This window comes from Anomalospiza imberbis, chromosome 8 (assembly GCF_031753505.1).
Source record: "Anomalospiza imberbis isolate Cuckoo-Finch-1a 21T00152 chromosome 8, ASM3175350v1, whole genome shotgun sequence".
Taxonomy (NCBI): domain Eukaryota; kingdom Metazoa; phylum Chordata; class Aves; order Passeriformes; family Viduidae; genus Anomalospiza; species Anomalospiza imberbis.
In genome coordinates, this window is record NC_089688.1 from 3,530,287 (window position 1) to 3,545,296 (window position 15,010).

At 49.2% G+C, this 15,010-nt stretch overlaps 1 protein-coding gene across 2 annotated transcripts in view; it reads left to right on the plus strand.

Moving 5' to 3' along the window:
- Positions 1–15,010, plus strand: part of SGMS1 (sphingomyelin synthase 1) — a 93,629-nt gene that overhangs the window by 41,517 nt on the left and 37,102 nt on the right. The gene's annotated exons all lie outside the window — the stretch shown is intronic.

A 15,010-nucleotide genomic window follows, 5' to 3' on the forward strand; every position in this document is an offset into this window, starting at 1 on the left:
GTTGTTTCCCATGGGAATCCTTGTCCCTTCCTTTCTAAGAGACTTGTTTTGATCTGACATCGTGGTGGGATTTAATGCTTCCAGTACCAGAAATTAAACAGAGATTTAAAAATAAAAATATTCCCCAAATCTCAGAAAGTCTTTTGAACCAGCACAGGCAGGAGAGAATGCCTGTGTGGATTATTTGCTCTCTTGTGTTTTGATCTGGTTTTATTATTAGCCCTAAAAATGTCCAGAGGTTAAAATTAGAATAATAAACATTTACAAGGGGAATTTTCTACTGTCAGCTTTCATTTAGCACTGAAAGCCCTGGAAAGCCTGGTCCATTTTGGGATGCTGAAGACAAAGTGAGTTTTTTCCTGTTTTATTTTAGAGCTGCATGATGGATGTGGAAGTTTGAATTTTCCTTTATTTAGTAGTGTACCAAAACCAGTCTTTTGCTGTATAAACAAAGGGTCACATTCATAACAGCAAGAGCAACTAAGCAAGGGCAGTGACTTAGACGGGGAATATCTTGGTGTTGCAAGTGTTTAATGAATGATGGAGGTCTTTTGTGCCAAAATCTTCCTGAATTTGTAACATATTGACCACACAAAGTCCTGCAGCATTTCTTAGGCAGGAGGGAGAGCTGCTGTGTCCTCTCTGTTACACTGTCCTGTTTCATGGTGTGTTTGGGGAAGGAACACTGTTCCTTTTCTCACCACGTGAACCATCCTAAATTCTGTTGGGGTTTCTGTTGGGTGGGTCTGGGATGAAAAGCCAGGCTGTGCTGTGTTGGTTTTATGGTTGGTCACCATCCTTGCCCTCAGTGTGGGTGTAAGGATGTTCCCTGTGCTTCAGTTCCTGCTTTTTGATTCAGGACCACTCCAAAAATACATCTTGGGTATGTAGCTGCCTCAGGTAATATCCAGACTCCAGATCTGCTTCTTTGGGGCAGGATGGAGTTCTGGCTGCCTCTGGATTGATGTGCAATTTCCATATATAATTATTTCTCTTCATGCGTGTGTGCCTCTGGTTTTATTTCTCTGGTTCCCTGAAACTTTGGTCAATTGTTCCTTTCTCTGCCAGCAGCATCCCAGGATCCTTGAGGTGGATCTCACAGCGGTGTGCTGGGCATGCAGCATCCCTGATTTCCCCTTGGTTTGCTTTGTTCTGGGTTTCAATGCCAGCCACAACCCCATGGTACCTTCCAGCTGGGACTTTTATAGAGGAGCCATTCTCCTCCAGCAGGGTAACAGAGACAGGGCTGGTGATGCTTTGCTGGCAGTGAGGAGCTGAGTTGGGCTGTAATTAGCAGCCTCTCTTTTCCTCTTGCAAGTCCAGAGTAGTTCTTTCTGCGTTCAGTTGGTTCTGCTTTATGGGGTTTAATTCAGTATGAAACAGTAGCTCATGCTGCCCAAGAGAAAAGTCCCATATAAATGGGATTTGTTGTGTGCCCTGAGTGCCACAGGTGTAAGGCAACTCCTCAGCCTCCCCAGGAGGAGCTGCTTTGATGGTTGGAGATGCTGGTCTAGTCTTCATGTTCGCAGCTGCAGGAATTTCAAAGATGAAACGGTGAGCTGAGAATCTGAGCCTCTGTGCAGATCTTTGCAGGGAGTGTCTGTTGTTTTGGGGCTGCCTCTTTGTGCACCTACTCGTGGAATCCCAGAACAGTTAGAAGGAACCCTAAAGTCCATCTCATTCCACCCCTGCCATGGCAGGGACACATTCCACTGTCCCAGGCTGCTCCAAGCCCCAAAGTCCAACCTGGCCTTGGGCACTGCCAGGGATCCAGGGGCAGCCACAGCTGCTCTGGGCACCCTGTGCCAGGGCCTGCCCACCCTCCCAGGGAACAATTCCTTTCCAGTATCCCATCCATCCCTGCCCTCTGGCACTGGAAGCTATTCCCTGTGTCCTGTCCCTCCAGTTATTGATGCAGGGTCCCTCTCCAGCTTCCCTGTGTCCCTTCAGGCCCTGGAAGGAGCTGTGAGATCTCCGCACACCCTTCTCACAGCCCCAGCTCTCCCAGCCTGGCTCTGTGGGGGAGATGCTCCAGTTCCCTCAGCAACCTCATGGCCTCCCCTGGGCTCTCTCCAGCAGCTCCAGGTCCCTCCTGTGCTGGCCCCAGGGCTGGGGCAGCTCTGCAGGTGGGGTCTCACCTGAGCCCAGGGGCAGAGGGGCAGAATCCCCCCTCTCCTGCTGCCCACGCTGGGGCTCAGTCCAGGGCACGGGGGGATTCTGGGTCCCAGCTCTCACCCCCAGCACCCCCAGCTCCTTCTCCAGGGCTGCTCTCAGACACTTCCCTGCCCAACCTTTCATATTACACTAGAATCCAGCTCGGTAGACCCAAGAGGAACAGTCCATAAAACCTTCCCAAGCTCCTGGATGGAACCATGGTATGCCTTAGGGCCATAGTCCCCACCTGAAAATGCACCTGCTTGGGGCAGGGACTGGCCAGCTGACCCCAGCAGTCCCTTGTAACGTGGAGCATCTGGGTTTGGTGACACCAGGCTGACACTGGGAAAACACCCATGGCAAGAAGCCAGAACTGTGGATGGCCTTAAACCCCTGTGAGCCAATGCTTGCAGGGAGTCAGTTTCAGACTGCACTGGTGCCTTTTTTTTAGCTGTATGAAGAGACCTCGAGTGCCCTGGCCCCAGCTGTGCCAGCGGCCACCACAGCAGAGCCCAGCTGGGCTCTCCCTGTCCCTGCTCTGCTCCCGGTGTATTTGCAAAGAGAAGAGAAGGAGGAGGAGGAGGAGGTGTGCTTAACTGAGAACCAGGCAAGGCAAATGCACTGACAGTTACAGAGAAACATGTTTTATTGTGAGCTTTTGGACAAAAACCTGGATATTGCATGGACTCTTCCCTGCCCCTCCTTTTTAGGGTGAAATTTTGATAGGTAAGATCAATTTTGTACTTCCCTCTGTTGCTGATGGCTCACGTGGCCTCTTTTTGCCAGACCACCTCCAGCTGTGGGAACAGGGAATGTTGGACATTTAAAGAAACTACAACTTTAATTTATCCCTTGGCCTTAAAATAAAAAACTTCAGTATTTCTGTTGTTTTACACCAGCAAGAAGTAGTTACCTGCTAAGTTAATGAAGATTTTGGCTTGTAAACCTAAATTATATCCATGTCTGACTCTTCTTGCATTGTTATAATAGAGGATAATCATCTTCTGGTTTTTAGAGGTGTAACAGAGCATTTGTGGGGCTGAGGGCTTTTTTAAAGCATTCATCTCAATGGTGATGTTTGAGAAAAAAAAAAAAGGCAAAAGGAAAGCAAAACTCGAGGGAGACTGTAAGGGATCTTTATGGAATGTGAGTGATGAAACTCCTCCTGACTGGTCTGTTGATGTTGCCAGTCTCTGACCCGTGTCACATTGAGAAAGCAGAAGTGGAGTCAAACCACGGCCAAGGCGAGTGAGCAAGGGCTGGGAACTGAATCTCAGCCTCAGGAGTGAGACAGGGCACGTGTCAGGTGCTCCTGCTGAGCTGGGCTGTGCCCTGTCAGCCTGTGGCACTGTGCCTTCCTTACACAGGGCTCACGTGCTGCTTCTGAATTCCTGTGGCTCTCACAAATGATATCCAGGCTGTGAGAGTGGACTCTCCCAGGATCACAGCCCAGCTGAGCTTGGCATGGACCTCTGGAAGGTCACCTTGTCGAGCAGGGTCACCCAGAGCTGCTTGTCCAGGGCCATTTGCCACACTCTCTCCAGTGTGTCCATGTCTCTTTCCCACTGAGGAGTGCAGAACTGGGCCCAGCACTTCAGGAATGGTGTCACCTGTGCTGAGTACAGGGGAAGGGTCACTCTTGTGATGCAGCTGGTGTTTTTTTTTTTTTTTTTGCTGGGAGGGTGTTTTGCTGGCTCCTGGGAGCTTGTTGTCATCCAGACCCACAGGTCCTGCTTGGCAGAGCTGTTCCCAGTCTGTCAGCTCCCAGCCTGTGCTGGCTCCTGGGGTTATTCCCCCCCAGGTGGAGGAAGGACTCTGCCTTTCCTTTGTTTAAACACCGTGAGGCTCCTGCCTGCCCTTTGCTCCAGCCTTGTAGAGTTGATCCAAGTGGCAATGTGACCCTCTGGTGTACTGGCCACTCACCCCAGTTATTGTGTCACCAGCAAAGTGCTGAGGGCACACTCTGTGCATTCTCCAGGTCATTAAAAGAGGTGAAACGATTTTGGCTCTCATATCAACCCATGGGAAGTATCCTCCAACTGGACTTTTGTGGCATGGACCTCTCCCTGCTGGGCCTGCCCATTTGGCCACTTTTCCACCCACCTCCCTGTCCTTCTGGCTGCTCCATACTTTGCCAGCTCATCTGAGGGTGTGAGAAGAGCCAGTGTTGAAAGTCTTGCCAAAGCCAAGACAGACAGCATCCTCTGCACTCCCTTCATCCACCGAGATTGTTTCATCCTAGGAGGAGGTCAGGCTGGTGAAGCAGGATTTTTTCCCTTCACATGTCCATGCTGACTACTCCTGATCACCCTCTTGTCCTTCAGGTAACTGGAAATGGTTTCCAAAGTTCATCAAGTGTGGCCTCACAGTGACAGCAGCCAGCTCCCTCAGCACTCGTGAATCCATCCCATCAGGTCCCATGGGATCAGCCTCCTGTCCCCTAACCTGATGCTCTTCCACTAAGGATAATTCTTCCTTGTCTGGATTTCCCCTTTGGCCTCAGGGGCCTGCGGTTCCCAAAGGCTGGCCTCACTGGCACCCTTCACATCCCTTGCCAGATTCAATTCCAGATGTATTTTGGCTCTCTTAGCCCTACCCCTGCAGGATCAGTGTTCCCAGATTCCTCCTGGATCACCTGTCCCTGCAGGGTCAGTGTTCCCAGATTCCTCCTGGATCACCTGTCCCTGCAGGGTCAGTGTTCCCAGATTCCTCCTGGATCACCTGCCCCTGCAGGATCTGTGTTCTCAGATTCCTCCTGGATCACCTGCCCCTGCAGGATCTGTGTTCTTGGATTCCTCCTGGATCACCTACCCCTGCAGGATCAGTGTTCTCAGATTCCTCCTGGATCACCTGCCCCTGCAGGATCTGTGTTCTTGGATTCCTCCTGGATCACCTGTCCCTGCAGGATCAGTGTTCCCAGATTCCTCCTGGATCACCTGCCCCTGCAGGATCAGTGTTCTTGGATTCCTCCTGGATCACCTGTCGCTGCAGGATCAGTGTTCCCAGATTCCTCCTGGATCACCTGCCCCTGCAGGATCTGTGTTCTTGGATTCCTCCTGGATCACCTGCCCCTGCAGGGTCAGTGTTCCCAGATTCCTCCTGGATCACCTGTCCCTGCAGGATCAGTGTTCCCAGATTCCTCCTGGATCACCTGCCCCTGCAGGATCTGTGTTCTTGGATTCCTCCTGGATCACCTGACCCTGCAGGATCAGTGTTCTCGGATTCTTCCTGGATCACCTGACTTTGCAGGATCAGTGTTCTTGGATTCCTCCTGGATCACCTGTCCCTGCAGGATCAGTGTTCCCAGATTCCTCGTGGATCACCTGCCCCTGCAGGATCAGTGTTCCCAGATTCCTCTTGGATCACCTGACTTTGCAGCATCAGTGTTCTTGGATTCCTCGTGGATCACCTGCCCCTGCAGGATCAGTGTTCCCAGATTCCTCTTGGATCACCTGACTTTGCAGCATCAGTGTTCTTGGATTCCTCGTGGATCACCTGCCCCTGCAGGATCAGTGTTCCCAGATTCCTCCTGGATCCCCTGACCCTGCAGGATCTGTGTTCTTGGATTCCTCCTGGATCCCCTGTCCCTGCAGGATCAGTGTTCCCAGATTCCTCCTGGATCCCCTGTCCCTGCAGGATCAGTGTTCCCAGATTCCTCGTGGATCACCTGCCCCTGCAGGATCAGTGTTCTTGGATTCCTCCTGGATCACCTGTCCCTGCAGGATCAGTGTTCTTGGATTCCTCCTGGATCACCTGACCCTGCAGGATCAGTGTTCCCAGATTCCTCCTGGATCCCCTGTCCCTGCAGGATCAGTGTTCCCAGATTCCTCCTGGATCCCCTGTCCCTGCAGGATCAGTGTTCCCAGATTCCTCCTGGATCCCCTGCCCCTGTCCTGCTCTTTGCACTTGGCTCTGATCAGGAGCTCTGTGCTCCTCCATGGGCGCCTCCTGTCCCCTCAGCTCGATCCGCTGCTTGCTGGGATGTTGTTCCCCCTGGAGGAGGTGATCCATTTACCAACCAGCTCTTCTGGGACCCTTTCCTCTCCGAGCCCATGGGGTTCTCCAGGCACACCCCTGAAGATGATGCCAGCGCCTGTTCTCCTCGTGTCCAGGGCTGCGGTGCAGCTTTGTCCCTCCGCTCCTTCCTTTGAGGGCTCTGAACTCCTTGGTCAGTGCAGCCAGAGGTGCCCAGACCTCCACATCCCTGACCAGCTCTTGCCTCTCTGGAAGCATGAGATCCACTCCCAGGGGCAGGGGAGAGAGATGAGATGGATGGGATCCACTATCCCAGGCTGTTCCAAGCCCCATCCAACCTGGCCGTGGGCACTTCCAGGGATCCGGGGGCAGCCGCAGCTGCTCTGGGCAATGGCCCCTGGAGCGCTGCGGGCTCTCCTGAATGCCCACCTCGGGGGGTGGCTTTCTGGTGTTTATTTGGACTTGCAGCCGTGTGTGCGAGCTCCAGGGCGGCAGCAGAAATAGCACAGCTGCTGGCAAAAGCCGGGATATGTGAGAACCTCCCTCTCTGGATGGATGCATGCATGCACTATTTCTCTTGGATCGTTCAGCCCGGCTGCGGTGTCCGAGTCGAGGCTGTGCGTGTAGCTTTAGGAAAAGAAAGCCTTTATTTCTGTCTGATATTCTCCCTCCCTTGCGTGTTTCCAGTCTCTCCAGAAGGGCTGTGCTTCTCCCTCCTTCTCCTCTGCCTATTTATATCCGCGGTGACGTTGCAGGAGTGTTTGCTTTGGAGGAGATCTCTCCGTCTGAGCCAAACTGAAAGCAAACCCGCAGGAGAAAGCGTTCCTTTCTCGGGCTGGGGAGAAGGGGGCCTGGGCAGTCAGAGGAAATTATCACCTGGGAAGGACAGGAAGCCTGGCAAGGTAAACGCCTTTTTCTCTTTGACTAATGCACTGACATCCACCCCCAAAACCCGTGAACTTCTCATTCCGGGGGGCGGAGGCGTGAAACTCTGGGCTGGTTTTTAGAGAGGAGCTGTGAAATGAGTTGCTGAAAGCCTCAGGCTCAGGACAACAGCTTTTTAATAATCCAGCAAGACTTGTCTCATCAGCTGCTTGCATGCACAGCTCAGGGGTTGCTGTCCCCCCTCATCGGGTGATGCACGGGGGCTTTTCCTTCTCCCCCCTGCTCCCCCAGTATTGGGATTGCACTGTGGAAGTGATTTCCTTACAGTAAAACTGAATTTTGCCTCATCTGTAGCTTTCTAAGCCCTTCAGAGCCCTGGCTCTGAAACTTCCCAAGCCTTTCTATTATTATTGTGCTCGGTCTGGATCTAAAATAAGGAGTTTGGGTGATAGTTTTATAAAGGTATAAACTGAATAGTCTGTATTGTGTTTGTAGCATAGTTTGCAATATAAGGGTATTTACTTTTGCTTAAGGCCAGGTTTTCTGACATCTGAAGCTGCATTTGCTACTTTTTGCTGCTTGTGAGCTGTAGAAGACACAAAAAGTAACACTCGAAGGTTTTGAAGTGCTCAGTATGAAACTGAGCATGTTTGAGCCCTCAATCCCTCAGCAAGTATAACAGTCCAGCATAAATAAACAGCCAAGAAAGCGAGTCTGCCTCTCTAGAAAGTTGAAGTATTTACCTTCACCGTTTTACTCCCTATTAGATATTTTTAACTCCTAACCAAACTGCATTTTTGTGACCTGTAATTGCAGGGGTAAAAACCTCTGACAGTGATTTTTAGGAAACACAACAGACAGTGGAAGTTCTGTGGAGATGTTCTGGATTGGAGCTCTTTGGTGTGGATGGAGGAGAAATGGAGCTATTCTTGCTCTAGGAAATCGTGGGTGCAGCACAGTAGTACCCAAGTGAGGTCAGCCTTTGGGAGTAGTTACAGGTCCTTAAAAAATACCAGAGGTTTCTTTGACTGAGAGCATGGCAGGGATAGTGGTGTCCCCAGTGTGAGATACACACCTACCCCACGTAACTCCTGTGGAATCAGCTGTGATAATCCACTGGGAATGACCAGGAGAGGCAGCAGGGTATTACAGGGTATTACAGAATCACTGAATCATGGAATGGTTTGGGTTGGAAGGGACATTAAGGATCATCCCACTCCACCCCTGCCATGGCAGGGACACCTTCCACTGTCCCAGGCTGCTCCAAGCCCTGTCCAACCTGGCCTTGGGCACTGCCAGGGATCTAGGGGCAACCACAGCTGCTCTGGGCACCCTGTGCCAGGGCCTGCCCACCCTCCCAGGGAACAATTCCTTCCCAATATCCCATCCAGCCCTGCCCTCTGGCAGTGGGAGCCATTCCCTGTGTCCTGTCCCTCCATCCCTTGTCCCCAGTCCCTCTCCAGCTCTCCTGGAGCCCCTTTAGGCTCTGAGCTCTCCCTGGAGCCTTCTCCTCTCCAGGTGAGCACCCCCAGCTCTCCCAGCCTGGCTCCAGAGCAGAGGGGCTCCAGCCCTGGAGCATCTCCATGGCCTCCTCTGGACTCACTCCAGCAGCTCCAGGTCCTCCTGCTGTCAGTATCAAGCAGAGTGAATCCCCTTGTCCGTGCTCCTGGAGAGGAGTTTTTGGTGTTTTGGGGTTTGAAAACACAAACATAATCTGTGTGTTGTGACTGGTGTCAAGAACAGAAATGCAAGTGCCAGCACAGTAAATGCCAGCCCAAATATTCATGATGAATGCCAGGGGAAAGGTATTTGGCCATGGCTTGATTTAGCTGCTCTGTGTATGCTGCAGCATAATATGTTTGTGTTGGAAATACAAGTTTAGTTTAATTAGTGTGTGATTATGGGGAGTTTTGAAGGAGTTTTTAATGAGTTAGAGATGGGACTTTTGAGTTGTTTCTGATTATGTGGGGTTTTTTTTTTAATCTTTTTGTAGGTAGGAAGGGTGAGTTTGGTTTATATTGCTACAGTATGGTTTAGAAGGTCACAAGACTTTTACTTACAAGACTTTTTAAGGAGTTATTTACTAATAAAACACTGCTAATAAGGATATTTATGTTTTTGACTTAATTTTTAAATATTTTGTCATATGGTTTTATGTTATCGTGTAAATTTTTTAGTTAATGATGTTGTAACTCACAAACATAGTACTATATTTTAATCTCTTTATTTACTTTTGTAACTACTTTTTTATGTTTTAAATTCTAAAACTCTAATTTTTTTTAAAATTTAGTTTAACGTGTTTCTACTTTAAACTATAAATCTACATTTTCACTTCTAATACGTAAGTTCAAAATCCTTTCCCAAGATTTCAAATCAAATCCTATATTTAATTCTGAACTTTAACTTACAAACCCAAAGTTCTAAAAGTTCCTTACATTTCAAATTCCAGCACATGGTGAAGCCCAGACAAAGCAGGTTTCCAGAGGAGCTGTGGCTGCCCCTGGCTCCCTGGCAGTGCCCAAGGCCAGGTTGGACAGGGCTTGGAGCAGCCTGGGACAGTGGAAGGGGTGGAATGGGATGAGCTTTAAAATCCCTTCCAATCCCAACCATTCCATGATTTTATGCCTTTTGCTGTCAAAGCTGCTGAGACTTGGCTTTGGTGGGGGCAGGATGAAGTTCCTTCAGGTCCCTGTTCAAGTTCCTGTTTGGAATTGTAGTGAGAGACATAATTCAGGTGCTTGTAGAAAAGTGTCCCTGTAAGAAATACGAGTTGGGATTTCATTGAACGTGGATTTTTTTAGGACATATATGCCAGAAAGCAGAATTTTTATCGTCCTGGTAGAAGGACCAGGCTGTTATTTTTCATGCTTACTCAGAGCTTACGCTTGAGCATCTTTTAAGAATAAATTGGACTGGAGGTCAAGGTTATAAAAATATGGTTTGGCAGGTCTAATTTGTATTGCATTTTGATCATTGGTGGAGATAAAAGTACAGTTAGATTTTATCTGAGTGTCACCAAAAGCAGCCTTTGCTTGTGGTTTGTAGGATGAGGTAAGGGGACATATAAACACACTTCCCCTGTAAACCTTTTAAGCCTTTGAGATTAATGGCTCTGGCTTCCTGAGCATAATCTGTTCTTTCCAGCTCTTAATTAAGGTCATCCTTAGAACCCCGGTGAACCTGTGGCCAGGGAAGTCACAAGAAGGAGGTTGAGAGCTGGAATGATGGAATTGCACGGCTCACCCAGGTGTAGAGCCCTGACACAGGATACTGGGAATACAACACCGTGCAGCCCTCACAAACAGCTCCTTATCGCTCCTGGTGAGATGTTCCCTTTGCCCTTGGGGCAGAGGAAGTGTATATTTGAATATTAATCCACATCACGCTTATTCATGACAAAGGTATCGGATAGGTGGGGGTGTCAGCGCCGTTTAACCTTTGGATATTGACTGCCAGCTCTGTAGGGAAGAGGGAACTGGATGAATTGGTAATGGATGTTTTATCTTCAGACTCTTGGAGTGGAGTGTCTGTCGTTCTGGGTCTGCTGCCTGGCTGGGAGGGAGATGCTCCTGGCAGGAGCAGCAGGTGTAGGTCGGGTGTTGGGGATAACAAACAAACATCTCGCTGAAGAGCCCCAGGGAGTGGATTTCTCACTGCTTCCTGCTCGTTGTGGTGTGCAAGAAAACGCTCAGGATGTGGAGACAGGGTTGATTTATTTTTAACAGGAAAAAGCCCCCTCCACACCCACGAGCCGTGCTGTTGAACTTTAGCACCAAACATCATCCTGTATTAACTCTTGCTTTGTTTTTGGGGTTGTTTTAGTTTAGTTTCAGTTAGTTGGGATTTGTTGTTTTGAAATGTTTATTTTGCTTGATGTGTCTAAGGCCTTAAAGAGGGCAGAGCATCTGATAGTTCCAAACTGCTGGTATACAAACCAGCAGCCTTGTCCCAAGGTGTGGGGCAAACAGCAAACTTTTTAGATGGAAAAATCTAAAGAGTGGGACACCAATCTGTGTCCCGTGACACTGTTTGGTGAGGAAACTATCTGTAGCAGAGGCCTTTGGGTTGAAATTTTGGGTTTGGAAGAGACAGAAACAAATTAGAATTTTGAGGCGGTGACTTTTTTAACTGGGGATTTTTAACACACCTGGGTGATGAGACTTCTGGGAGGGCAAAATAAGTGGATCACGGAATTAGGAGTGGCACTTCCCAAGGTGGAAGTGCTGTAGCTGGATGTGGGATGCAGTCATGTGGGAATGATACCCTGCCCTGTGAAAAATGTCCTTATTGTTGAGTGGGGGGTTTTGAAAAGAGTGTCTCATTTCTATTTTTCTCTTTTATGGGAAGCTTCACTCTTCCAGGCTCAAAAGGGACCTCAGTGGTATTAAATTCTTGCTTTGACCTGGGTATGTGATTGCACATGCCCTGGATGGAATTGCCATTCCAGAGTGTTTTCCCTGGAGAGGTGCTGTGTGTTGAGTTCTGCAGAGCCACCCCTGGGGATGGTCCATGTGTTTCTCCGAGGATCTAAAGGTCAACCACGACCTTGAATCGAAAAGAACAGAAGGCTGGGCACCTGGGACGCACACATGATGAGCAGAGTGAGGATTTTATCCATTTAGATTAGATGAGAACTCCAGGAGCTGCTTGGATGACGAGTGAAGACTCACGGTGAAGACACTTCACCATGAGTCCCGCATCCTGGTGGACCTGCAGGGATTTGGGATCCCACTGCTGCTCCTGCCATCCCTTTTAGAGTTACATGTGTGCTCAAGGAATGTGTGTGATCCCTCAGAGCCGTCCCAGCGGGTGCAGCCCCATGGCTGGGGGTTTGTAGGGAACGGGAGTGGACTGGGGGTGCCCGGGATCAGCTCAGCAAGGCAGAGCATCCCGGCTTGCAAAACTGCTGCGAGGGCAAAGGACACCCACGTGTCCAAACACAGCAGCACGAGGTGTTTCTTAACTCCCTGCTGAACCAGGAACAGGAGGAGCTTCCAGCTGATTTTCCAGAGGATTCTGGTTTGCTGCCAGGGTTTAAAATACACCCTCGCTCTTGAATACGTGCTGGAGCACATGATGCTGAAATTGGAGGAATTCTGCTCAGGGAACTCAGTTCAACTTGCAGGCAAGGCTGAGCTTTTTATAGGGAGAGAGGAGAAGAGTGGTTTCCTGCGGACGTCGCTCTGTGAGTCACACGTTACATGACACAGCATTCCTCCCGGGAAACTTAATTGCTGGAACTGATGAGCACATCAGGCTCTGGAATCTCCCTTTGTGTCAGCAAACACACCTAAGCACTTCACCTGGTGCTTCTGGAAGTTGTTCTGATAGTACTTCAGAGATTCTGAATTAAGCTGTTTCATATTTTTTAGTTTCTTTCAGAACCCCATTAACGTAAATATTTTTAGTTTCAAAAGCAACTGTCCATTAACAGCATTCCACACAAGAAGTTGTAATGGCTGTTAATGCTGTAACACAGATGAAATAATAATTATTATTTAATTACACATGTAATAATAAAGTTTCACATTACTTCTCTAAGTGTTTTAATGCAAACAAAGGTCAGAGTAGCTTTATAATGCTCCTGTAGCACATTTTTTCTGATGTGTCACAAGTTACTTGAATGGACAGACAAAAAAAAATACTTTGAAGGTTTTTTGGGATACCTGAGGTGGATGTATAGATTTACATTGCTGGTGTGAAGCCCTTTGAACACATGGCACAGTCACAGTGCTGGGCTGGCCCTGCTGAGGGACCTCCAGGGCTGTGTCCAGTTCTGGGTCCCCAATCCAGGAAGGACATGGAGGGGCTGGAGCGTGGCCAGGGAAGGGAACGGAGCTGGGGAAGGGGCTGGAGCCCCAGGAGCGGCTGAGGGAGCTGGGAAGGGGCTCAGCCTGGAGAAAAGGAGGCTCGGGGGGACCTTGTGGCTCTGCACAGCTCCTGACAGGAGGGGACAGCCAGGGGGGGTCGGGCTCTGCTGCCAGGGAACAGGGACAGGCCAAGGGGAAACGGCCTCAAGCTGTGCCAGGGGAGGCTCAGCTTGGACAGCAGCAGGAATTTCTGCATGGAAAGGGTGCTCAGGCCTTGGCAGGGGCTGCCCAGGGAGCTTTGGAGTGCCCATCCCTGGAGGTGTCCAAGGGAGGGCTGGAGGTGGCACTCAGTGCTCTGGGCTGGGCACAAGGTGGGCACTGGGCACAGCTGGGACTCCATGGGCTGGGAGGGATTTTCCAACCTCAGATTCTGGGATTCTGAGCAGTTTTTTTCTTACTTGCCCGAGACTTTAGTTGCCACCCTCAGAGCTGGATTTCATCTGCTAATACCTAATTTTTTTCTGATGGGTAAGGTAAAAGGGGGCTCAACATAATCTGACTGTTTTTGATGTTTAGGCAGATTTAAGCTGTCAAGGCAAGGAAGGCCTTTCCCCAGGCCTTTGGAAGGACATTCCAAATGCATGTGCTGCTTGAATGATCAAGACACATCAGCACTGGAGCTTGTAGCAGCCCTTTCTCCTCAGTGCCAGCAGTAAACCTCAAATCTGGTTTTTGTCACATTGCTCATGTTCTAGTGGGAAAGAAGCAACATCTCTGTGGCCACTTCTATTCTTCAGGCATTTTTCAGGCAACTGTCACCCTCCTGTTGAAACAGGATGGGGAAAGTAGAGGTGAAACAGCAACAGCCACTGAACTAAGGGCAGCAGTCCCAGATACTCAGTCCTATAGAAAGAAAATTATGTCATCAGCTCAGGCTGTCCTCTCTTTCAGCCCTTAGGCTAAATATGTCCTGGCTGGACTGTGTAGGAGAACAAAAAAAAAAAAAAATCCTTCTTTGCACATCCAGTGGAAGAGTTCATTGTGTTTCTTTTTACTTTTTTAGGGCTTTACAGGGTGTTATGTTGTATCTGTCTGGACACATGCAGTATTTAAATGCACCATGGTTGAAAAAGTGTTCTCAAAGCACACTTTTAATTACCTGTAATACTTGTCCAACTGTCTTCTCTTCTCCCTTCTGGCCCCACCTGACTTGTGGGAACACAGGGTTGGCTTTGTTACGTGCCTTGAGGTCACTGAACTCACACAGGCCTGGATCATGGGGGAAAAAAAAATATTGCCAAGATAAGATCTGCTGGAGGAACACAAGAGCATTTCTGTCAAATATGAATGCATTTATTGTCTGGAGGGAGTTACTGAGTTGGCCTCTGGCCTCACCAGGTGACTTCTGCTGTCCTGAGAGGTGTGTGAGGGCCCAAAGTAGACACGAGTGTTGTCAGCATAACAAGGCCTGTGGCATCTTCTAATTAAGCTGTAGATTCCTTATATATATTCTCAGTGGGAGGGATTTACAGGATTGGTACCAACTGAATTACGTCTAAGGAATCTTTAGGTGATGAGCAATTACTGTTTTCACCCCAGAATCCCTCCTGGAAAGGGAGGCCAGGTTGGGCAGATGACATCTGTTGAAGTGTTACAGAGCCCAGTTAGTAAAAGGTTGCTGGGAAAAAATGCAGAGCTCACTGGTGCCTCATTCCACGTCTCTTCAGATTTTAAATAAAACGGGCTGAGTTGGACTTGACCATGGGCCATTTTTAGGTGTGTAAACTTTGTGGAGGAGCTGACGGTGAGCACATTGTTCCGCTGGATACTTGGCAGTCTCCATGTGTTAGGAACAAGCACTTCTGGGCCATGTTCAGGGGTGTGGATCTATTAAAAAACCCCAAAGCAGCTACTCCTTTAAAATACTTGTTTTCTTTATGATAGGATGAGTGTGGAAGGATTTCTGTGTGCAGCTTCTGAAAGTTCTTTTTCCACCCTGTGCTTCTTGGATGTTGGCTCTGCAGATTCCTCGGTATTCCTGGCAACAGGCTCCCTCTCTCGGGATGGAGCTCAGAAGACTTGATGCTGCTATTTGTTACTGCTGGTGCCTATTTTTCACTTTCCACATTATTTCATCTGTGGAGTGGAAGCAGGCTGCTTCCTACGCCTTTGACTTCACTCCTGGA